General features: G+C 39.0%; 1 protein-coding gene across 4 annotated transcripts in view; it reads left to right on the top strand.

Moving 5' to 3' along the window:
- CALCR (calcitonin receptor) overlaps nucleotides 1–25,318 on the top strand; it is a 261,199-nt gene that overhangs the window by 65,919 nt on the left and 169,962 nt on the right. The window lies entirely within an intron of this gene.

A 25,318-nucleotide genomic window follows, 5' to 3' on the forward strand; every position in this document is an offset into this window, starting at 1 on the left:
AAACTTAACAACCATGCACCTGAAACAGCCGTAGTCAAGGACACTTGTTATTAATAACTACCGTTTGTGCACTTGATAGCTGGTGTACCAGGGAAATATTTTCAACAGTATTTCAAGTCCCAAATCCTGGTCCACAGCCCATATTCTTGGGCTGTTCAGAGGTAAACTGCTGAGGGGAGCTCTGGGATTTATAAACTTCCCCCATGCAGGGGGAACCCGCACAACACTTTTGCAGGAGTTATGATTCCGGAAGTAGAATCCATAGCCCACTTTGTAGCCCCTGCTCCTGGTATCAGACCAGTGGATCTATAGAGTTGTGGTGCAACTAGCTATCTCCTGCTCCTGAGCTATCTGCCATGTTTCTGAATTCCTTGCTGCAGGGGCTCCCACCACAAGCTAAAGTAGATCAAAGTAAGGGGGCACTCACCTGTTTTGGTGGTAATTGTGATGCAGCTTTCCATCATCGTGTGATGACAGGGTATGCCCAAGGGAAGACAACAAAGAAGAAGTGTCTCTGAAGGGAATTAGGTACCTTAGGAAACTGTTCCTATCCAGCCATTTAAATGTGTGTGTGATTAGTAGTACTTTGTACATCCCTGGTTCTAACTACCTTCATTCCGGTAAATGCCCTTTTATATAGACTTGACCTATATGAGGCTCCTGTACTGATGATGTAAAAACAACAAATAAAAATGGAGACTCTGGGATCACTTCTCAGTGAAAATTTTTAAATACCTGAAGCCATATTCTGCATTTGTTAATATCTTGAGATCAGAATTAATAATTTTTGGAAAAGAAAGTACTTACCCTTTTCTAGAATGTAACTGTAACTTCCCAGAGAAAAGTAATGTAATATTAAAATATCAACAAACCTGTACCAAAACCATCCAAACCAGTAGGCACCACCATATAAAATTATGGCAGGTTATCCCTTCGCCTTTCTGAAAGAATACTGGGTTTCTGTGTGCATCTGCCATCTAAACCCAGCTCTCTCAAGACCCTCCTCCGTTGGGCACAGACTTCTGTTAGAATAATTGAAAAATATCCTTTACTTGCTATGGCTCCCACTGTTTCTGTTGTTCTTGCCTTCTTTAAGTCACTACATATTTTTCACCACTCCATCTGCATCTCATTTCTTTAGTTGTTCAATGTTTGCCTAAGATTAGTTTTTCTACTGTTCCATTCAAATCTCCTTTCTGCCTCATTACTCTTCCTTTCTCCCCTTTTCCATACTTCCTCATTCATACATCTCTCCTGTTTCTTCCCTTCATTTTCAATTTCTCCCCACCTGACTGCCACCAGTACAGAATGCTTGGGCAGGACAGGGAGTTGACGGGGCCATTTTGTTGTCCTCTGGAATCTTTTCCTGCTGAAGAGAGTGAGAGATAGTTGGAGTGGAGTCTCCTCTTCTCTTCCCCTGCTCTCTCACTAGAGATGGCAATGAGAAGTCTTCCAAATCTCTTCTCCAGCTGGAGAGTAGGAGGAGCTGGTGAAGGGCCAGATAGGAGACGACAAGTCTTCCATCTTGCTGCTGCTCCACCTACTGGTAGAATGACTGGAAACCCAAGAAACTTCTCAGCCAGGCACTGGTTCCTTTTCCTGGTGAGTCATCACTTTGAGACTCATAGGACTAGAAGGGACCTCGAATGGTTATCTAGTCCATTCCCCTGCTGCACTCATGGCAGGACTAAGTATTATCTAGAACATCCCTCTCGGGTGTTTGTCTAATCTTCTCTTAAAAACCTCCATTGACCAAGATTCCACAACCTCTCTAGGCAATTTATTCCAGTGCTTAACTACCCTGACTTTACCAGTTATAGAGGCAGTGGGGGGAGCAGGAGCTGTACTCTACCAGGGAGCTGGGGAAGACTAGCTCCTTTCATTTTGTGAAGGAGAGGGAGTTACCCTCCCTTGAAGTCCCCCTTACTTTAAACCTTTGGCTGGAGGATTTAACCCTAATGAACTTAAATATATATTCATTACATATTTTTAAATGTGTGTTTTTATGGACTGAATTCTTTTTCATAAGTTTTCTTCTCTTTCCTTTATGCATTCTCTTTTAAGAAAAATAAAAACTGTTTTAAATTAAAAAAAATTTACACACCCAGATTGGGACATGTTATTTGTTGAACAAGGAAGAAGTGAAGATCTGGGAATCCTTGCAGATTTAGCTGTGGTAGGGACCTAGTCAAAACAGGGGGATTCAGAATCTCTCTTCAGTTCATCTGTTGGATTAAAAGGAATTCTTCTGGCTTTTAAGGAATCTGCATGTAGATCTCCCTGGCAGAAGGGTACAGAGCTCGATCCAGTTCCTACTGAAGTCCATGTGAGTCTTTCCATTGACTTTGGGTGCTAGATTAGTTCCTAGGATAGCAATGACCTTCTTTCTTGATGTTATAATAAATTCTTCAGGCCAAATACAGGTTTGATCCAAAAGCCAAAAGAAAGATTCCATTGACTTCAGTAGGCTTTAAATCAGGCCCAAGAACGTTCAACATAAAGTTGAAGCCCTTTATTGGTAACAATTCATTCCAAACAGAACACAAACAATCATTTGAAAGTGGCTAAAATGTTTTATAATAAATTTGACTAAAAATTATTTGTATATATTCAATCAACTTAAAAGCTGCTCAAATATTGCATCAAAATAAAATAAATGTTGCAATCTAGATGTTTAGTTTTAAAAGGGTACTTAGAAGAAAGCAACAAGCTTTAGTTTGAGATTCATTAATCAGTCAAAACTGCTTACGTTGGCTGAAATGGGTAATTTGACCTTGCTGGCTCCGGTGAAAAATATTGTAATTTTCCAAATATATCCACATTTGAAGAGGACTGGATTGATTCCCTGCCACAATACATGTTACAAGGTTTTATCGTGCAACCTTAATTTCATGTAAGCAGCCTCACTGAAAGCAAGGGCTCTGTGTCATGAGCGAATATTACTTGTGCAATTGATGGTTGCAGGGTTGGGCCATCTACTGAGATCTTATTTATTTTTTATAGTTCCTCTCACTGTGGCTTCTGTGTGTGATATTAATATTTATAGTGACATAGCAACACCTTACTAATTTTGGGGGGCCAAGTCCTGGACTCGATAGTCTGGCAAAACTCTCTCTGAAATCTGTGGGAGTTTTGCTTCTTATTTCACTGGATGTTCCAGAGAGCAGTTTTGCTCAGCCTGATGATATGAAATCTCATAAGATAAAGAAGCACTCTCCAGTGTGACTAAACTATGAAATACATGTGAAAATAGTTGGTTTTTTTGTTTTGTTTTGTTTTTTAGATTACAGCTAGCATTTCTGAATGAGTTCCCTGCTCTTCCCTTTCTTTTCCTGGTGGTTGGTGTAGAAATTTATTTTACCACTTCACAAACTGTAGCTCAGCCTTTGCTATACAATAAGACCTTCATTTGTTAGTTAGTGATGACAGGCCCTAGCCTCGGCTGGTGTCAATTGTCATAGCTCCATTGACTTCTTTGTCTGTTTACCCCAGCTGATTTTTATGCTATTACATACCTGCCAATTTCTGACTTAACAGAAAATTCAGAGGAGAATATCCTCGCTCTATTAAGAAAAGGAGCTGTGGCTAACCCTAACCCTAACCCTAACCTTTGCTCTACCTGCTGCAAACCCCAGTGGTTGGTATAGTAAACTTTTGGATGGAGGAAAATTCTGTAGGGTGAACATCAAAGTTTTCCATGTATTATTCCCTCCATGTTGGTTAAGGATTAGGATTCTGGAGGTGCTGCCCTTTCTGTCCAATAGATCTTAAAGAACTGTGAAGAAGGGAATCCCTTTCACACAGAGATGAGCTATCCTGCAGGGAAGGTGGCTGTTTCACTGGTATGCTTCCTCTTGGCATTGCAACTTCACCAGGAGCTATGCTTTCATTTGTTGGGTCCCTTGCTCCTGCAGCTGCTTGGTAGTAGAGAGGACTCCAAGGGTGATGATACAAATCTAAGCTGTATTCCCTGCTGTTTTGATTTGTGCTTGGAAACAGAGGATGTTGACACAGAGTTGTGCCTCTTTCCTGTTCCTTTCTCTTCCACCAACACTGATTCCCTGTGGATGACCCAGAGAGATGTATCCATAGAGTCAGGAGACGGTACTGCTGGGGCAGCTGGGGCCTGCCTACTTGTCCAGATCTTAAGGAGATGTTCTGGGTCAGAGTAAAGGCTAAACCTTGAGGACTTTAAGTACCCATGGGAGTTTTTGCCTGAGTAGCGAGGACTGTTAAGAGCTGATATAAACAGCAGCCAAATGGAGCGCATAACAACAAAAATTGAATTGGTCCTACAAAACCCTGGAAACATATTCTTAAGCTTCATCTACAAGCAGCAGTTCTCAAACTGTGGGTCAGGACCCCAGAGTGGGTTTCCACCCCATTTTAATGGGGTCACCAGGGCTGGCATTAGACTTGCTGGGGGCTGACGCCTAAGCCCAAGCCCCACCACCTGGAGCCGAAGCGTACGGCGGGGCTCAGATTACAGGCCCTCCACTTTGCGCTCCCCCCCAGGGCAGTGAGGGTTAGGTTTTGGCTTTGGCCCCCCGACCTGGGGCGGTGGGGCTTGGGCAGGCTCAAGCTTCAGTCTCCCCTCCTGCAGTCATACAGTAATTTTTATTATCAGAAGGGGATCGCTGTGCAATTAAGTTTGAGACCCCCTGAGCTACAGGAATTAACTCTCTCTCCCTCCCTCTCTTTATATTTATATATATATATATATATAAATATAAAAAAGAGAGAGAAATTGATACAAAGCACTCCTTTAACAGGATCTGCAGGATTTGACCTACAGTTAATAAATTTTATTATATTTTGTGATGCAAAGCGCTATGTTAAAATGTTTTTTTTTTAATTTCCTTTTCCAAAATGGGTCTGTACTGAACAGTATATTTAAAGAGAGTTTTCTTGTGTAGTTTTGATATTAGTTGGCTAAGTCATAGCTTTGCACCACTGTACTACAGTGGCCATTGTGCTCCTGGTCCACTTCTTATCTGAGATATTTCTGACATATCACATAAGTAACATTACAGTTAAGATAATAACATCATGATCCTGCTTATGATCCTGCTCATGTCTCTGCCATTGAATTCAGTGAATAGGATTAGGTCCATATTGAGACACTATCCTTTGCTATCTACATTTTGTAATATTCTTCCAGTCTCGTACTGGGGAATGGGTCCAACCTTATTTTTTTCTAGATGCAGATCCTCACCTGATGTAAATTGGAGTAGACACATTAATTTAAATTGAGCACAATGATTTTATACCAGCTAAGAACTTGCCCCTTCTTGCTTTTCCAGATTTTCCCCCTTTAAAACAGGGGTCGACAACCTTCAGCACGCGGCCCATCAGAGTAATCCGCTGGCAGGCCGTGAGACATTTTGTTTACGTTGACCATCTGCAGGCACGGCCCCCTGCAGCTCCCAGTGGCTACAGTTCGCTGTTCCCAGCCAATGGGAGCTGCGGGAAGCAGTGGCCCGTACATCCCTGCAGCCCACACTTCTTCCCGTGGCTCCCATTGGCCGGGAACTGATGGGCCGCGTGCTGAAGGTTGCCGACCTCTGCTTTAAAACCATCTTTAAGTGTTTAAGTTTAATAAATAGGGTTAGTGTTTTTAAAATTCATGTTTTGTGAGATGGGAATATAGTTCATTTTCTTAAGTAAATGAGAAAATTAAGTCTTCTCTGTGGAGAGTTTCTTTATTATTACATTTGGAACATGATATTCACCCTTTAATAGTGCATATAATTTATTCACACATAGCTATGACTGTTGAAATATGCAAAGTGACAACTCATAAGGCATCTACTTAATTAGCATTTGCGGTCCTCTTTTGGAAACGAACAATTCATGCTAGTCTTAGAACATTAGGGCAATTCTAATTCAAACTTTGTGACCCACAACAAACTAGTAGAGTAGTGTGTTCCTTCAATAAGCCTACAGAATTAAATTTTAAATCTTTAAGCTTTGAGGCAATCAGTAATGAAATTTTATGCATGCAATGAAACTTGCAGAATGAACATTTCCCAAATGATTGCTTTGCCGTATGAACTTAGTGTACAACTCTTGTCTCATTCAATATAGGTAGCAGGGGGCACAGTATAGCTATCTGTATGTAGGACTACATGTAAAGTCCACTGAAGTTAGTGGAGGGAGTCTAACTGACCTGAATGAACTTTGGGATCAGGCCCATAATGCTTTATATCTGCTTATGCTTTACCTTCCCCAGATGGTGCATTATTTCTGCTGTTAACAGGTCGTTATGAGTTTCAGTGTGGACATGGGCTTCCAGGTCCCAGTAAAGACCAAACACATTTCTAAATTACCTCTCTCTCAGTTTCTGATATTTAAGATGTTAGCTGCTTAACACACTGATAGCATGCCCTGCTCGCCCTCCTCCCCCGATTATTGGTTACAGTCATGATTAAGTAAAGAATGAAAGCCTGTGCCAGCAAGGACTTTGAAAACAATGACATCCCTGAAATGTTCTCCTATTTTTGGAAATTGTTCTCTCTGTTTCTTATAGGGTTTGGTTTTTTAGCCATGCATCTTTCTATCATAGTGCTGTAGATAAGAGATACACACAACTCAAGGGACTAAGGGATTTGAGCAGTGTTAAAAGGGAATTATTTGGGGATAGATGAAAGATGCACATTGCTAGGGTTTGAGCCACGAACACAAATTGTATTTTAATGGCTTTGCATAATTGCAAAGCCAAACATTTTATCAGGATGAAATGCAAAGATGACTTTGCCAATAAAAAAGAATGCTCCCCAAACCATATGGGCAGCAGAACATCATGCTGTGTTCCTACATTTAAAACAACAGCAACAAAAAAGATCTGTTTTTTTTTCCTGTCCCTCAGAAGAAAACATGTATTGTGGGACCAAATGCATTGCTAACATCTGTCACAGCTTCAATTTGTGTAGCTAGAATTGGCAATGTAGCGATAAAGCAATGAAATATTTTTAAATCTTCAGTTTTGTGACAACTTTTAAAACTTTGCAGCTGTTATGCTGCAGCATAACCAGTTTTTTTCCATAGAAAAAATGATTTCATGCCAAGGAGAACAAACCTCTTAATGTTTTATTTTAATTCTCTCTCTCTTCTCATCTTCATTTGTTGTTGTTTACTGAAGTCTGATCACTGAGGAGATTTATTATTTTTTGTATTAAATAAGGTATGCCTTGTATGCCATTCCTTTACAGATATTGCATCATCCACATAATAAAGTTTATCCTAGATCTTCATGTAACACCTTTGCGCTGAAAAATACATCTGATTGCTTAGCAAGATAACAGACTGCCATCTAGGAAGAGAGAAAGTCATTTCTAAAAATAAATGCCTGAAAAATCAGAGCTATGCAAAACTTGGTGGTTTTGCCTTTGAGGAGTTCATTTAAACATTTTATTTGCTTCCTCTTCAATTCCAGCAGGAAGAGTTTCACTTTGAAGTTGGGGTGCAAATCTTACAAACAAAACTTGCACAAAACTACCGAGTCTCTCACATCATCATTGTTACCAATTTCTTATTCTTTATTTCACCATATCAGAATTCATGGACAATCATTCTCTTCAGCTGACCTACAGGTAGTTGCTTGGAACTCCAGGATAGGTACTTGGGAGGTATTGCTAATAACTTGATTGAATGTAGTGTGAATGTGGAGGTGATCCAAGAGTGTGCATGCCAAGTGTGGATGTGCTGAATTATGGTAATTACAATTTGAATAGTTAACTACAATCAATGCAATGCTCTAGTGTAGAAACCCCACTCATCTGGCAGAGTTAGTATCATCCACCTACTGCTACCAAATGCTGTTGAGTTTATTTACCTGAATAGATTTTCTTTGGTCTTTAGCCATGGGAAAAGGAAATGAAAAGGCTATGACTGCACAGGCAGCCATCTCAGGGTTGCTGTGCTAGGTTGGGAGCTGAGATATTACTGTCACTGATGGAATATAATCTGGTGATATGGTTACACTGTGATGCCCTATGCCCCTGGAGGTCAGAGACACAGCAGATCCAAATTTTCTTTAAGTGCGCTACATAAAATACTTTATTCCTCTAGTTTTCTTTTTTACAGTGCATTCAGTAATATTCAAATATATTATTCTATTTTTCTTTACTTCAGTCACACAGCTTCTCTATAGCTGAGTGAATACTGTGAATATTCATAAACTTTGGATTTTTTTGAATGCAGCTGTGCTCTTTCCCCCCTCCCCCCCCCAATTCTTTCATTTCAAATCAGCTTCCTGAATCTGTGTCCAAACTCTGTCAATCAAGAAGTCCATCTCTTTATTTAATTTATTTATTTATTGTATAATATGCAGGTGCTGATGTCCTCTTACTCTGCTCATTTATGGCACTTACAATGTAATACTAAAACTTCTCACATTTTTCAAATATAAAAAGCATTTTAAACTAAATTAATGTAAACAATTAAATGAAAACAGAAGTTAATATAAAATTGTCATTCTATCAAACCATGTACAGATATCTTTGGGCAAAAAAATATGATTGTCAATTATAATGTTGGTTTCAGAGGTAGCAGCCATGTTAGTCTGTATTCACAAAAAGAAAAGGAGCACTTGTGGCACCTTAGAGACTAACCAATTTATTTGAGCATAAGCTTTCGTGAGCTACAGCTCACTTCATCGGATGCATGATCAAATGGCTTATTATTCTAAGCCCCCGCTCATGGCAGTGATAGTCTTAAAATGTACTGCATGAAGTGTTGTTTTGAACTTGAATGCATAAATAAATAAATAAATAAATGCAACAGATCAGGAAACTGACATAGATGTAGTATTATACTTGTGTATTAGTTCTTAATTAGACTGCAGAAATGTATCTCATTTTGAAGAAAAAAACCCAAAAACATAAAAGATGAAAACAAGAAGAAAAGGCCGGGGGAGGAGGGAAGGACAGTAACCAAGAGAGGATTATGGTATATTTCTAGTCCTCTAGTTTCAGAGAGGAAAGAGACAATACAAAACAGAAATAACATGCAAATTCAAAGCAGCAGCTGCTGCAACATTATTTCCTTTTGTATTGAGTTTCTGTGACACTTCTGTCCACAATAAATAGCCCTCTCCTCAAAATACATATTGAAATCTCCCTCATTTCTTCTGGCTCAAGCCAAACTATAGTTGATTTGGACAAACCAAAACAGCTTCCTGACACTGTACTTCACTACTGTAAATCAGTTCAATCCAATGTAACATGGCATTTCAAAGCCTCCATGTCACTTTAAAATACAATTAGCTGTTGGCAATATTAATAAATCACAATGAAAACAGAAGTGTCCCAGGGAAATACATTTTCTCATTCTCTCTCCCTGTAGTGGCTCCTCATCTCAGTCTCTCTCTGTAGTTCTCGTTCCAAGAATCTCTTGGAACCATTGCAATAATAATGATGATTAAAAAAATTACTCCACTTAATAAGAATCAGTTTGGACAGCTTTTCTGTGCCTCTATAGACAATTCCTGTTAAACATAATCTGCTAGCTACTGTCCTGGGTGGTCCGGATATAATCAAAATACTGTGATCCACCATGCTAAATAACAATAGAGCTGCCTTTTCTTTCTTTCTATTTTTTTTTTTTTAAAGTCAGTCTCTCTCTCTCTTTGGGAGACAATCATAGTTTTGTGTCTTTCTTTAAGTGTTGGGAAATCAGAATAAGATATTTAATAAAATGCTATTTTCAGTACACCTGCTTCACCTTCACCAAGAGGTCAGATTTTATATCCAATAAATATTTTACTAAAACTTTTATAACTATAGGGTACTCTAATTCATCCATTCTGGGTTTAATGTTCAGCAAACTCAGATTCTTGCTATTTTGCATAGCTTTGATTTTGTTGTGGAGCAGAGTACTTTTCTTTCTTAGGCCCCCTATTTTTCAGTTCTAGTCTTCAGTTTACAAGTACAACTGGTTTAAAAAAAATCCATAAAATGTTTATCATCAAAAAAGCCCCCCCCCCTTTTTTTTTTGAAAAATGTAATTTAAAAACCATTGGCTTTGAAAAACTGAAACATTTTAAAAAATGTTTAAAAATTTAACAATTTTCATCACATTTAATGAAATTGTTACCAAAATTATTAGTGCAATTTTTCATTTACCATTTTTTTTTGTTATTTAACAAATTTCACTATGGGTTCATGTATTTCTGTTTCTAACTTTCTACTGGTTTCCCAGAAAAGCATGAAAAATTGAAGAAAATGAAAATTGGTTCATTTTGAACCCTGCCATTTGACAATTTCAGAATTTTTCATGAGCTGCTATTATTATTTATTATTCAGTCATCTCTATTTACAAACACTCTGTTTTCATCCACAATTTGTACAGATTTGAACATATGCCTGATAGCCTATTTAATTTTTTGTGTTACAGATGCATGTATTTTGGCTGACAGTCACCTTCAGTGCTTTTATTTCACTTAAAATTGCAGGGCTATCTCAAAACATTAGGTGAAGATTGCTGTAGGGCAGCAAAAAGAGAATACAAGAGACCATAGACTTACCCATTAGCCCTGCTCTCTTATCCTGTGCTGCTTAACCACTAGAAGTATGGACATTTTCAGAGAGAGTTTTTTTTCCCTATTGGGAAATGATGATTCACCAAAACCTAAATGTTCCACAAGAATGTGGTAATTTTGATGCGATTTCATTTTAAAAAAATGAAATGCTTCATTTCAATAAGATTGAAAAGTTTCATTATTACCTTATCAGAATGGAACGGTTTAATTTTTTTTGTTTTGACATTTTATGTTTATATTATATTAATTATAATAAAAATATAATGAAGTTGAATTCAGAACAACATTTTTTTAAAAAGTCATTGAATGAGACCCTTCAAAATTTTCACTTTTCATTCCAATCCCAAATGAAATGTTATCTAGAAATGTCAGTATTTCCCTTGGAATGGAAATTCTGGTTCAATAACTCTAGCTGTTGGCTGGAGACTCTCACCACCATTTTTCTTTTCTAGTATAAATGTATTGTTGAGACAAGCTTTTAGGGCTAGATTCCAATTGGATTTTTTTGTCTGGCTGCTGCTCATGACCAGAATGATTGAACATCTGTTAGATTCTCCTTTTTCGTTTGTTGTGGCTCTGTGTGTCTGGATGAGGATTTCCACAGATGACCAATGCTTGAATCATTCCTATACCCCATATGTCATTTGGGTAACTGCTAATTCTAGCTGACTAATCAAAAACAGGTTCCTACTCATTCTTTGCTAGATATAATGCTAGTCATAATTATGTTATAGGTGGAATAACCCATGTTCAGCTGAAATTGCTCTCAGCTTCACATGCTTCACTTATCACACTTTTTAGAGATCTACATTTCAAAGTTAAAATGCAAAATCTGTCCAAAAGATTTTATCTGAAAAATCTTTTATTTTTGTGAGATTAAAATTTTGAAACTACTACACAGAGAACAGTTACAAAAACCAGTACAGAACTGCTGTCTTTGTTACAAAGTGAAAAGGACACTACAAAAAAGGAGGATTTTGCATGGACTCCTCCTGAAGGTCGAAACAATAGACTAGTCTTCTACATAGAGTGCTTCCGCTGACGTGCACGGGCTGAAATTGTGGAAAAGCAGCATCACTTGCCCCATAACCTCAGCTGTGCAGAACACAATGCCATTCACAGCCTCAGGAACAACTCTGACATCATAATCAAAAAGGCTGACAAAGGAGGTGCTGTCGTCATCATGAATAGCTCGGAATATGAACGAGGGGCTGCTAGGCAGCTCTCTAACACCACATTCTACAGTCCATTACTCTGATCCCACTGAGAGTTACCAAAAGAAACTACACCATCTGCTCAAGAAACTCCTGAAAAAGCACAAGAACCAATCTGCACAGACATGCCCCTAGAGCCCCGACCAGGGGTATTCTGTCTGCTACCCAAGATCCATAAACCTGAAAATCCTGGACACCCCATCACCTCAGGCATTGGCACCCTGACAGCAGGATTGTCTGGCTATGTAGACTCTCTCCTCAGGCTGTAAGCTACCAGCACTCCTAGCTATCTTTGAGACACCACTGACTTCCTGAGGAAACTACAATCCATTGGTGATCTTCCAGAAAACACCATCCTGGCCACTATGGCTATAGAAGCCCTCAACACCAACATTCCACACAAAGATGGACTACAAGCCGTGAGGAACAGTATCCCCGATAATGTCACGGCAAACCTGGTGGCTGAACTTTGTGACTTTGTCCTCACCCACAACTATTTCACATTTGGGGACAATGTATACCTTCAAGTCAGCGGCACTGCTATGGGTACCCGCATGACCCCAGAGTATGCCAACATTTTATGGCTGACTTAAAACAACGCTTCCTCAGCTCTTGTCCCCCAATGCCCCTATTCTACTTGCGCTACATTGATGACATCTTCATCATCTGGACCCATGGAAAAGAAGCCCTTGAGGAATTCCACCATGGTTTCAACAATTTCCATCCCACCATCAACCTTAGGCTGGACCAGTCCACACAAGAGATCCACTTCCTGGACACTACTGTGCTAATAAGCGATGGTCACATAAACACCACCCTATACCGGAAACCTACTGACTGGTAGAGGGTGGTGTTTATACTTACCTACATGGCTCCAGCTTTCATCCAGACCACACCACATGATCCATTGTCTACAGCCAAGCTGTACGATACAACCACATTTCTCCAACCCCTCAGACAGAGACAAGATCTCTATCAAGTGTTCTTACAACTACAATACCCACCTGCTGAAGTGAAGAAACAGATTGGCAGAGCCAGAAGAGTACCCAGAAGTCACCTACTACAGGACAGGCCCCCAACAAAGAAAATAACAGAACGCCACTAGCCATCACCTTCAGCCCCCAACTAAAATCTCTCCAGTGCATCATCAAGGATCTACAACCTATCCTGAAGGATGATCCCTCACTCTCACAGATCTTGGGAAACTGGCCAGTCCTCGCTTACAGACAGCCCCCCAGCCTGAAGCAAATGCTCACCAGCAACAACACACTACACCACAAAAACACTAACCCAGGAACCTATCCTTGCAATAAAGCCCACTGTCCACATATCTATTCAAGGGACACCATCATAGGACCTAATCACATCAGCCACACTATCAGAGGCTCTTTCACCTGCGCATCTACCAATGTGATATATGCCATCATGTGCCAGCGATGCCCCTCTGCCATGTACATTGGCTAAACCAGACAGTCTCTACATAAAAGAATAAATGGACACAAATCAGACATCAAGAATTATAACATTCAAAAACCAGTCGGAGAACACTTCAACCTCCCTGGACACACAATTACAGACCTAAAAGTCACAATTATTCAACAAAAAAACTTCAAAAACAGACTCCAGCGAGAAACAGCAGAACTGGAATTAATCTGCTAACTGGACACCATTAAATTAGGCTTGAATGAAGACTGGGAGTGGATGAGTCATTACACTAACTAAAATCTATTTTTCCCCATGCTAATTTTCCCCATACTGTTACTCACACCTTCTTGTCAACTGTTTGAAATGGGCCATCCTGATTATCACTACAAAAGTTTTTTTCTTCTCCTGCTGATAATAGCCCACCTTAATCGATTTGGTCTCATTAGAGTTGGTATGGCATTTTTTCATGTTCATGCTTAAATAAATTTGTTAATCTCTAAGGTGCCACAAGTACTCGTCATTCTTTATGCTGCTGGAGATTGCCATGGGAAGGGCTGAGTCAGTCACCAGTGTTGTTGCCATTGTCAGCTCTGGGAGTCAATTGCTCTTGTTGCATTTCACCCCTACTCGACCTCACCTTCTTTCTGGGCTCTGCTTGTGGCTCCTGGTTCCCTGGTGAAGTGGGTGGCTTGTTCTAATGTGACTCTGAGGATGGCATTTCCACCACAAAGGGGGGTGTTGGAATGTAGGGATTGCATAAAGCCCCATCTATAGCAAGTCAGCTCCAGAACTGCAAGCCTCCACATTTCCAAAAGATGTGGTTTCCTGATGAAAGTAAACATGTTTCTGAGTGAAATGACCTTTCATCCTTAGTCAACATTTTCTTCCTTGGTTGATAAATTCTGGTAGCCATGCCAACAGAAGTCAATCTCTGAGTTTTCTTCTTGGTATTAGAGAAAAAAGAGCAAATCAATTTTAACTTTGAGACTTCAAAAGTGTCAAATGTGTCATTTTGCTTACACCACTTCAGGCAGTCAGGAATTCCTTTTGATTCACAAACTCCACATAGCACTTAGGGCTGATGGCCATAATGTACCAGTCTAAAACAAGTTTTAAAAGACTTTGATTCTCACGTTACCTTGAAAGGCATTAACCTTTTTGGGGTACTAAAGAACAGGACTTTTATTTTTCCTTATATAAATGTACTTGGAAACACTGAAACTGCAGTTTCAAAATGTTGGCCTTCCTTCTAGGGCAGCACACTTTACAAAAAGCATGTAACAAGTCTTCTGTCTGCTCTCCCATAATGTCCCATTGAGTCACAAAATCATACTCATTCTTAGGGTTCTGTCAGAGGTCTCAATGTGTTCCCCCCTCCCCCTCATTAGTCAGTGAATTACTGTGCATCAGCAGACAATGGAAGAGTTTCAAACTCCTCTTTTGTATGTCAGGTTGGTTTGGCTAGTGGAGGTATGTGGAGTAGCTTTCAAAATCTGCTCTCACTCTGCCCAATGGTCAAAGGTTAATCAATATGGGGCTAGATTTACACATGTTACTGATGCACAGTGCCACACTTTGGATGACACTTTCCTCTCCTGAGGATAAATGAATTAGATCCTGCCTGATTCAAACAGATTGTGATACAGTTTTTTGTGTGAATAAATACTGTTCTCAAAAGGGATACTCTTACAGGGCCTGAACCAAAACCACTGAAGCCAATTGCTGGCTCTCAACTGCCTTAATTGGATGAGGACCATACACATTGCTATGATGAATCATTAAACAGAGAATATAGCCTAATCGTGTACCTAAAAAAGCATATATGTAGGGACAGATCTAAGATTTTTTTGGAAGTGCATCTCATTACCAATCTACCTTGCCCCAGCATCTTAAACTGACTCCTTTTAAATAAAAGGGAGCTCTGAGAGATAATCTTTAGTTCCATCTTCTGTAGCAGAAGGGAAGCCCAGCCACTTTTGCTGGGGTGGGGCATAGCTGTCAGTATTTGAAACATGTTTTCAGTGGACAATTATCTAGATGAGAATGGGGCCTGAGGACCTACTGAGTCTGATCTGCTGAAGGTTTATTCCCTCCTAGTTATTTAATAATTTAATCCATCATTCCCCACAATGAAAGCTTCCTCACTTTTTCCACATGTCCTTTCAAGGCAGTGTGATGGGACTACTATAAAATAAAGGTGCCTACATTAAATAAAACTCACTACCCTAAAAGTTGTTGGTGCCTTTCCTTGCCTTTTCCCAAATATGGCAGAAAACCCATAGTGTATGACTGTGATGCTTCAGTGTTATAGAGGTCTGCAGGCCACTTTCCCTGTTTGGCTCCTCACAAAGGAGTGGTTACTTTAGTAATGAAGAGCATTAATTTTTGTCTATATTTTTGGCTGTCTTCGTGCTAAGAGGTAAATCTCTGGCTATGTGAGTTGTGGTATTAGGAACTATATTAGATTTTCTTGTGGTTTAGAATGAGATATATGGGAGCAAAATCATTACTTTTACAAGATGCCAAGCCAATGTTTCTGGTGTGCTGGACAATTTCCTGCAGAAAATGTCCACAATCAACTTGATGTCTTAAGTGTCAAACCTACTAACATCTATTCAAAGTGGCAAGCCTCTATCCATGCAGTGCTTGATCAACCAAGTGCATGGTGTGTCCATTTCTGTGGAGGTTCCATAACAGCAAATTAAGTAACCAAGAGGCAGAGGATGATCTTTGTGAGAGAGGGTCAGACCTGGTCTGGCCAAGCTCTGCACAGCATATGCCACAAGAAGAGAAGGAAAAAGTGGCTTCAACATTTGTCCACTCCCCAAATCATGGGATCAGCTAGTGGCCATTTTTCCTAAGAACTACTCTAAGTTGTACCAACCTCAACAGTCACCCAGGGACTGTTTCACCAGTCTTGAGATCACCAGAGTTCAATGTGTCTGGGGAGAGAATGGAGGCAAAGCCAGTGCACCTTTGACCCCAGAGGGCCCATGAAAAGGTGGTGCAGAGCCAACTACAGTGTTCTTCTGCCAGCCAGTGATTCCACTTGGACACAGAATGGCAGACTTCCAGATATTTTGCACTGCTTGAGCAGCATGAAGCAGAAAGTTTGGGAAAGTGGAGAGTAGTGGGAGGGGAAGAGCTGGCCCCTAGTGTCCTTAAATTTCAACTGAGACTGTAAAACCTGTACTAATGGGTGATTGGGTAATGGACTAAAATGCCCATTTTAACAGACTATCCTCCCTACTGGAGATCTGTTGGGGCCAATAGGGATGAGTCATGGAAGCTGTACACACTCCCTACTTGAAGCATCTGTAGAAATCCCAATTCTGATTCTGACACAGATAAGCCAAAATTATCTGTTGTTTATCTGTCATCCACCCCAGAGATATCATGGAAGTAATATCCCTTGTAAAAGTGTTACATGGTTCAAATCTCAGATAAAATCATCTAAACAAGAACACAAAGCACTTGGTATTTTATCAATACAGGGGTAACAGGAAACATAGTTTATACCCCTGGTGGGTCACAAAAACTTCTCCCAGCTGGTGGGAAATGAAAGTAGCACAGATGAAAAGTGCACACATGAAACTTACCAGCTACAAGCTTTAAAACTCAGTGAAGAAGTAAAATAATTCAGAGTATCTGAGTATTTGTACTGCTGGTGAATTAAAGTTAAAAGGTAATAGACTGATGTATAAAAGGATTCATATATTCTATTCTGGCCTAATATGTTGTAAACCCCTCCACAGCTCCCAATGAAGTTATGGGAAGTATGTGTGCATATGGTAACTGAGGGGGAGAAATGGCTCTATGCAATGCTGTATATATTTTTTCTTTGCATTTGCTTGCAGTAAATAACATCACTCTTAAGTCTGAAGAATTATTGCTAACATTTTTGGTGTTAAAATTATTCTTTAAATAATGGTGTATTTTTCAGCATTCAAAAATAAACAGATGCCAGACTTGTAAGAGATCTCAATCTAAAAATGCCATTGTACAGTATACTCCAGTAATTCAGAACCTAAAGTCAATCTATGGTGTTGGGACTAAATTCTGGATTAAGTTACCTGTAACATGGAGTAGGGGAGGAGTGTGTATGAAGTAGCTGAGTAAGGGACAGGAGAGATGATTTTGTGGTTAAGGTGCTAGCTAGAGTCTCAGGAGATCAGGTTCAATTCCCTGTTCTGCTGCAGGTTTCCTAAGTGATCTGTGAAAAGTCACTTAAGGCTTGACACAAAGCCCCTGGAACTCAATGGAAAGACTCCCATTGATTTCAGTGGGTTTTGGAGTAGGCCTTAATTTCTCTGTGCTTTAGTTTGTCACCTGTAAAATGTGGATAATAATACTTACTTTGTTTATTTAGATTATAAACTCTTCTCACCAGGGACTGCCTTTCACTATGTGTAAGTACTGCACCTAGTACAGTACTGTGTAATACAAATCACAATAGTGGTAAATCTGGACATTCAGTTGTACAGGGCAGGTACAGGCAGAAAGCCTCAGGAATATGGAATAAGCAAAATAAGCATCCCTCCTTCCATCTGTTGCAGAAAGGTAAATCTCCCTCTTTTGAACTAGCAGGTATACAGGGTTGATCAGACCCACATCTAACAGATCACACCTTCTTGGTGTCCTTGAGTAGTGGTAAGTGTACCAGCAGCAGCCCAACTGGATAGTATTTCACGTGATGCCTCCACAGATGCATTGATGGGTGAAGAGGTTCCTTGTCCTCTTCTGTCCTCCCTCCTTCCCCACCAATGGGCACACTTCTGTATGTAAAGTAAATATAACCTTTACCGTATGAATTGAAATAATATATGATTAACATTGTCTTTGCAAGTTATTTAGTTAAAATTCTACAATGGAGAAATATCTTCACAAGACAAATTATTTAGGATTGACATTATAACTCCATTTAGAATGTGTTGGGCTAGCCATCCTTCATGCCCACTGAAGTCAACAGAATAATATCAATTATTATCTTTTGCTGCTAATAAGAGAGTGGTGACTGGTCTCATTATGGCAATAATGACAAAAGCTGTTCATTAAATTCTGTTCAGACATATTTGAGTTTCACTTTGAATTTGATCTTTATTCAAATCTGAAAGTGAAATTCAGCCAAACCATCAAATTTTGCAAAACCACATATTTTCATGACCCTGATTTTGTCACACCTCAGGACCACATTGCTCAGAATGAAGCCATAGTTGGAAGTTAAAGCAGGTTCACTGAAATATTCTTTTACCTGTTGACAAACTTGGTCCTAATTTTTTTTCATTATGTATCTTTTGTACAACGCTGTTTTTAGCTGTTAGAAAAACACCAAAGCACCAAAACATGTGTCACTATTCTATCAGATGACATTAGAACTATGAATTGCTTCTAAAAGGCAATGGTGAAGTAACAGAAATATAGATTTAAAAAGTAAAAAATGGGGCTCATTGTTTTGTACTTCAGTTGAATACTACATTTCCAGGTAGCGCAACTAACAGGAATTGTGCATGTGTGATGATAACCAAGAACAGTTCTGAACCTACAGAATAGTTCACTATGATAGACAACAAATTCATACAAACCATTTCAAAGAGAGGATATTTGCATGGACAATCACTGATGAGCACAAATAATAATATCTGGACATCTTTGTGTGTTTGTAGAGCAAGTAATACCCGTGCTCATGAATTGGGTAGCTAGATGTAAAAATTCTCTCACTTTGAAACAATTGGATTCAAAAGGAGATTTCAAATTTTCTGGAATTATTTTTAAACGTCAGCTGTACTTACTGGTAAACTGTCAGTGGCATTCAGACTTGTAGTCTGTGCAACTGTTTGCAGAGAGTGGAATCTTTCTTGTCATATATCTGTTTCATGTCCTGATATGATGCTTGGAAGCATATTACAAACCAATTTTAACTAATTTTTGCTGTATTCAGTTATCACTTGCCACAGGCCACCCAGCAATAAATGCCACAATTAATGTGCTTCCGAAATCATTGTTAAACTAAGCATCATCTTTGATCGACCTTCCAAAATCAAAATATGCCCAAAAGGATTGTTTTCTTTAAATTCCCATTTCTTTCTCGTTTGGGAATGGAAGACAACACTATAAACACTTCTGTTTTCCTCAGGCTTGTAGCAACAATGCAGAGATCCCCTCTTTGTGCTTTCTTAGCTTCAATGTCTTCCACCATTCCAGCTCTGTTGTTTTAGGTAGTGTTATAGATATACTTTGCAAAGCTACTGAGAGCTCAATCAACTGATCCTCTTTTGAAATTTTGCCTAACTGTGAAATTCTTCATGAAGACTATGCTTTCTTTTTCAGAGCTGGGATATAAAATTTTACCCTTTTATTTGTTTGTCTACATTTTGATCATTGCTTTGCTTCCCTATAGTAGGGGGAGGGCAGCATAACTACTCCAGACAGCCCAGAAGCTTGACACAACTCAATACCCATCAAAGCAGTGATCTATTTTTTTCAACAGAACATTTAATTTAACATACTGCAGCCTCTAGCTTTTGCAAGCCTTCACAGGCAGCACTATAGATGCAGAGATAATGTAAATACTACAGTTTGTTCAGAGGGGCTGTGAAATGGTTCATCTCCATACCATATTACCAACATGGACAATGAAAAACTAAAGAGATGTTAAAGGTGATTCATACTTACAATGGCTAGGCAGGTCCTCAGCTGAGATGGATAGGCTTGTCTCCCTGTTCATTCATTTACCTGTTCTACTCTATTTGGCAGTTTCATCCACTTTTGTCTTGTTATAATTCTAGATTGTGAGTGCATGGTGACAGGGAAGTACCTAGCAAAATGGGTCCTTGATCCTAGACTGGGACTCCCAGGACACAACAGGTAATAAACAATACTAACAGGCCTGATCCTTTCTGTGTTGAAGCCACTCGTTGCGGTGGGAGTAGAAAGGAGCCAGATGTCTTTATATTTTTTATCAGTAGTAGCCCTGGTAAATTAATGTAATTAGTAGTTGTTCCAAGAAATATACCATATTGTTTCACCTACTCTTTTTGATTGTTTTTCAGGTCCGTGAAGTGCAACCCTGCTATCTCTGACTTCCTGCTCCATTGAGATGTCCCAGCATGCACAGGGCTGGTGACTTCAATCCCATCAATGAACAACATTGGAGCATGGAGTCTACCTTTGGGGATAAGGTAGATACTTCTGTTTTTGTTTTGCTTTGATTTCAAATATTCAGAGGTTCTCTGAGGTTTACTATTTCATATCCTCATTTTACATCCCTTAGGGTATAAAATAAAAATATTGAAAAACCTTAGAGACAGCTGACTATTTGGACTTCTCCTTCCCCTGCAATTATCTACCTTATCCCAATAGATTGATTCCATTAACCAGCACTTTCCACGGTTGGAACTGCAGTCACAGCCCAGTGCACTTTGGAACATATCAGTGGAGCAGGAAGTCCGCAATTGCAGAGTAGCTTTTCATGGATTTGGAGAAAAGGAATGAGATGAAGAGCTGCCCAGTTTGAGGAAAGTTCATCCAAACTGACCTTCTCAGCTCCTGAGATCCACTAATCCAATATTGAAACAGTCAGTTTAACACACAGGACTGCACAACCATGGCTTTAGCAACTCTCCTAGTTTTCAGAGGTGGATGCATGTATGTAAAGTATATTGATGGTGTGCACAAATCAAGTAAATAACCAGTTAGATGCATCACCAGCCATTTGTGCAAACAGTACTCAATTTACATATGCAATCAAGATGTGTGTACAAAAAATTGGCTTTGAATATTAAAAGCCATAGACCTCCTGCCTCAGTTTCTCCATTTTAAAATGGGGATGATAACACTCATTTGCTTCACAAGGTTGTTATAACAATTAATGAATAGATATTCATAAAGTGTTTGGAAGATAAAAAGCACTATGTAATGTTCTTATGTATGTCCCAGATATGGGTTTGCAAAATACTGCACCACTTTGAATTCTCTTAATCCTATCAATTTTTTATCTTTAAGATTTATTCATAAATTTTTCTAGATGAGTTCCACTGAAGTACAAGAATAGTACAGGACAGCACAGTACACTCAGATTCTCTACATAGAGACAGAAGCAACCATAGATTACCAAAAAATTCAGGTTATTGTATACAGTCACACTCCATTTTCTAGTGTCTGAATGAACTTTCTTTAGTTCATCCAGTGTACTGGGCCAGTCATCTGACTATTTATGTTTTACCCATCAGAATTTAATCAGTGTAGTATATTTGACTATTACATTTGATCACGTTAAAATAACATTAGTGTGATAATAGGTGGCATATTAGTGTTGCCTTATAGAGTCCAAGAAATGGATAACCCATACCGTGCTTGCAGCAATTAGTGTAATGTTGTTATAAAATTGGTAATTTTAGTCAACTGTTATTGGAGCCAAATTTTCTGCTGGTGCAAACTGATAAAAATCCACATCAGTTTACACCCCCAGAAAATTTGGCTGATGGTGTATAGGGGACACATAGTGTAGTATCTTGAGTTCAAAGTACTGTGAAAAGACAAATGGAAATAAATTTCTTGTCTAAGTAATCTGCTAATACTAAGGGTGAATATCATACTTACTTCTCTTGCTAATGTAGTACAGCATGGAGGATTTAGAGTAAGCAGTGTTATGAATCCCACTTCAGCAGTAGCTGGCATTTTCTTGTTAGGCAATTCATTAAAGGTAGTAAAAGGTTTTCTTTCTTTTTCTTTTACCAAGGTTTTTTGTCAAATAAATCCAGCCAGTTGCTTTCATAAAGAAAGAACTGAAAATCCAAGTTGAAATAAGCACCTGCTGCAGGAGAACTATTATATTTGCTATTACAGCAATCAAAAGTACAGTCTCAGAGCAGTATAAATTGATTTTTCTGGATTGATTTTTGCCATGGAGCTCCAGGAGGAATTGTTTTGATGAGTCAAAAATATTGTCCAAACGTTGTATCTTTAGTAAAAATAAAATTAATTCTTAAAATTTAAGAAACATTTTACTACCCATATGGAAAATTTGGAATTGGAGTTAGATATCGCTATGGTACAAGAATAATAATACAACACACTTTTTCTGAGGTGAAGTACATAGGAATTTCTGAAGCATCCATATTACTTTATGTCCTTAATGACAAAACTGTCACCTCTTTTGACACTGTCTGTAAAAAGTGCACATAATCTGTATGTTATATTAGAAAAATCCTAAAAGGACGCCTTTCTGCTTGCTTTCTGACTTGACCTGATATCCATACTTCAGAGCTTTTTACTTTTCTTTCTCCTTAGTACTTCAGAGTTTGCAGGTTAAATTTATAGGTAAGTGTAGGCCATAGGCAAAAAACCAAAATTATCACCAACCTCTTTGCATATCCCACCCAATGATAACAGTGCCTCCATGTAGCTCATCTGTTCTGTTAACTTGAATGTAAATCCCCCACAAAATGGAAAAAAAGAAATAACATTTACTGTTCCATGCTTTGCACTTTCAACCACAGATCTCAACGTGCTTTACGTACATTATTGAAGAAGTCATGTAGGTAGGTATTTTTTCTGTTTTATAAATAGAGAAATTGAGACACAAAGAAATTCACCTGTGACTTGTCCAAGACCTGTGACTTGTTTGTAGCAAGTCTGCAGCAGAGCCGGGAATATAGGATCTCAGCCAACTTCCATTAAAGTCAGTGGAATTCTGTGGAATTCAGCCCACTGAATTCAGTGGTTTTGAACCGAGCCCATAACCCAAACAGGACATGCTAGACCAGGCTTTGTCTTTTATCCCTAAGAGTTCTGCAACGTGGCCAGTCGTTCCTGCTATTGAATTGCACTGTAGAGGTCTGATCCTGCAAACACGCTTAACTTCGCTGACATGAGTCTTTCCATTGACTTCCATGGCACTCGTGTGTAAAGTTAAATTCATGCATAGGTGCTTACAGGATTGAGGCCTAACAAGTGCTATTGGCCAACTGCTGAACACTCTACTCAGCTTTTACTCATCTCCGATGGAGATTTACTTGAAGAATAACTGAGTAAGGACTTCAGGATTTTGCACATAGCACAGAAACCTCTTTGTTAGAGTACAAGTCAGAAGCAGGAATAATTTTCTGTAAGCAACCAATCAGTTGATGCGACTTATGACATAGTCAATACTGGCATATTACTTAGTTATTACTTAAAAAAAGAAGGAAAGAGATAAGCATCAGAGATGCACATCAAACAGAGAACTTGGAATTCTCACCAGCCCTGTATCATCTTAGTCTCTCAATTGTGAAAGGTAAATGTATATTTTCAAGTGCCTAGAGGAGGCAGGTATTTTTATGGATAAAATCTATGTTGATTGCACTGCAAATAGTACTTGACATTTTGTATTTGCAAATATGTTTCTTAGTGTAGTTAGTAATTTTTACATTAAACTTAATAAAAGTTAACTCAATTTAATTTCTAATTATTCTCATCTCTCTCTTATTCTTCGTGGCAATTTAGGACCAAGCTCTGCTCTCATTTATACTGCTGTGTCTGTGTCAGCCGCAATACCAACTCAAATGTCCTCGGTATTGGCTGGTGGCTTCATGCCACATTCAGTCCTACATGGAAGTGCAAATAAAAAATAGTGTTTTTAAAAAGCAGTATGCTAAATTGGCAAGTTTTAATATTTAACACAACATGTGTTCTGTTTACTTCAAAATAAGTACAGCTGGAGACTTGACTGAAAAATGGCTCCCATGAGACCCCTTGACTGATACATGAAATGTACAGGTTGACTCCAGAATGTACTATGCTTTTCTCTGGAGTGCAGCTGTCTATGTAACATTGGTTGTACTGTTATCTCTGCAACTTTTTGAAAGAATTCAGATTTCTGGAAGACAGAAGCTGGCCTTATGGAGAACCCTAAAAGATAAAATGGGTAAAAGAAGGCTAGAAAGCATAGCTAGGTCTGACCAGTTCTTGATTCTACAATTTAATTTAATGTACAATTAATAAACAAGATGAGAAATGCCATATCCTAATGGTCTCCTTTAAATCTCATGTGGTGGAGCCAATTACAGACCATGCTGTATTGCAGAGATTTTATATCATAGTTGGGTAATCTTAAAGCTTTAAATTCTTATGGAAGAGCTCTGCTACCTAAAGACAAGAGTGGGGATTAATGTTCATGTATACCCTGCACCTCTGATTTTTTTTTAAGACAAGATTTACCGTAGTTGGAAAGAAGTTTTGATAAGGCTATTCTATTTTGACTACATTTGGAAATAGAAACAGCCTCTTCCTCCATATGTGATGCAGCAGTCACCGTGTCCCTCGTCCCTTAACCATCACTTTGCCCTTTGTGCCACAGTCAAAACACGGAGGCCCTGACTGACTCCCACTAACGGGAAAGACTCTGGTGGTTTTCAGAGTAGGCCTATAAACAGCATCGGTAATCAACTTCGGAGAACTGTATGCTTAAAGAATTCTCCAAGGCATGGACAAAACTAAAATTACAGGAGAAAGATACTTATTTGGAAATCAGGGTTCTGCAATGTTACTGGATACATTTCTTGAGAGATTAAGTGCCCAATTCTGCAGCCCTTTGGTACTCAAGCTCATCACCCATTGAGTACAACATGTTAACATTCAAGACTCTTCAAGGCAAATTTAATATTCTGAACCCATATCTTTTAGATACATGAAAATTATGAACTGGTTTCTAACTAAATCTTACTGTTCTCCTGGGATTAGAAGAATCCAAATTTAAGCCATAATCTCAAATTAAAATGGTCACTGTCTCATACACTGTCAAGCATAGACAGGATCAGAGGGCCAGCATCAATTTTCTATATAGGCATATAGAGGACCATGTTCTCCTCTGTGTTTGTGCTGCTTTGTGCCATGCTGTATATATACATATTTACACATTTATAGAGCACCAGTTGCAGTAGTGCCTAAGATTTCAAGCAAAATTTATGTAACGCTGACAGATTCCACTCATCAGTAGGTGAGATTGAACCTGGGATCTCTGAAGCTTAGTGTCTGAGCCTCTACTGCATAAACTAAAAGCCACATGGCTCTTAGCTAAGGCTGTAGCAGGCTCATCAATCTCTAGCTGGGCTAGGTGCCACTAGAGGAGGACAGAGCGCCACACCAAGCAGGCATGGGTTAC

The sequence above is a fragment of the Natator depressus genome, chromosome 2 (assembly GCF_965152275.1).
Source record: "Natator depressus isolate rNatDep1 chromosome 2, rNatDep2.hap1, whole genome shotgun sequence".
Taxonomy (NCBI): domain Eukaryota; kingdom Metazoa; phylum Chordata; order Testudines; family Cheloniidae; genus Natator; species Natator depressus.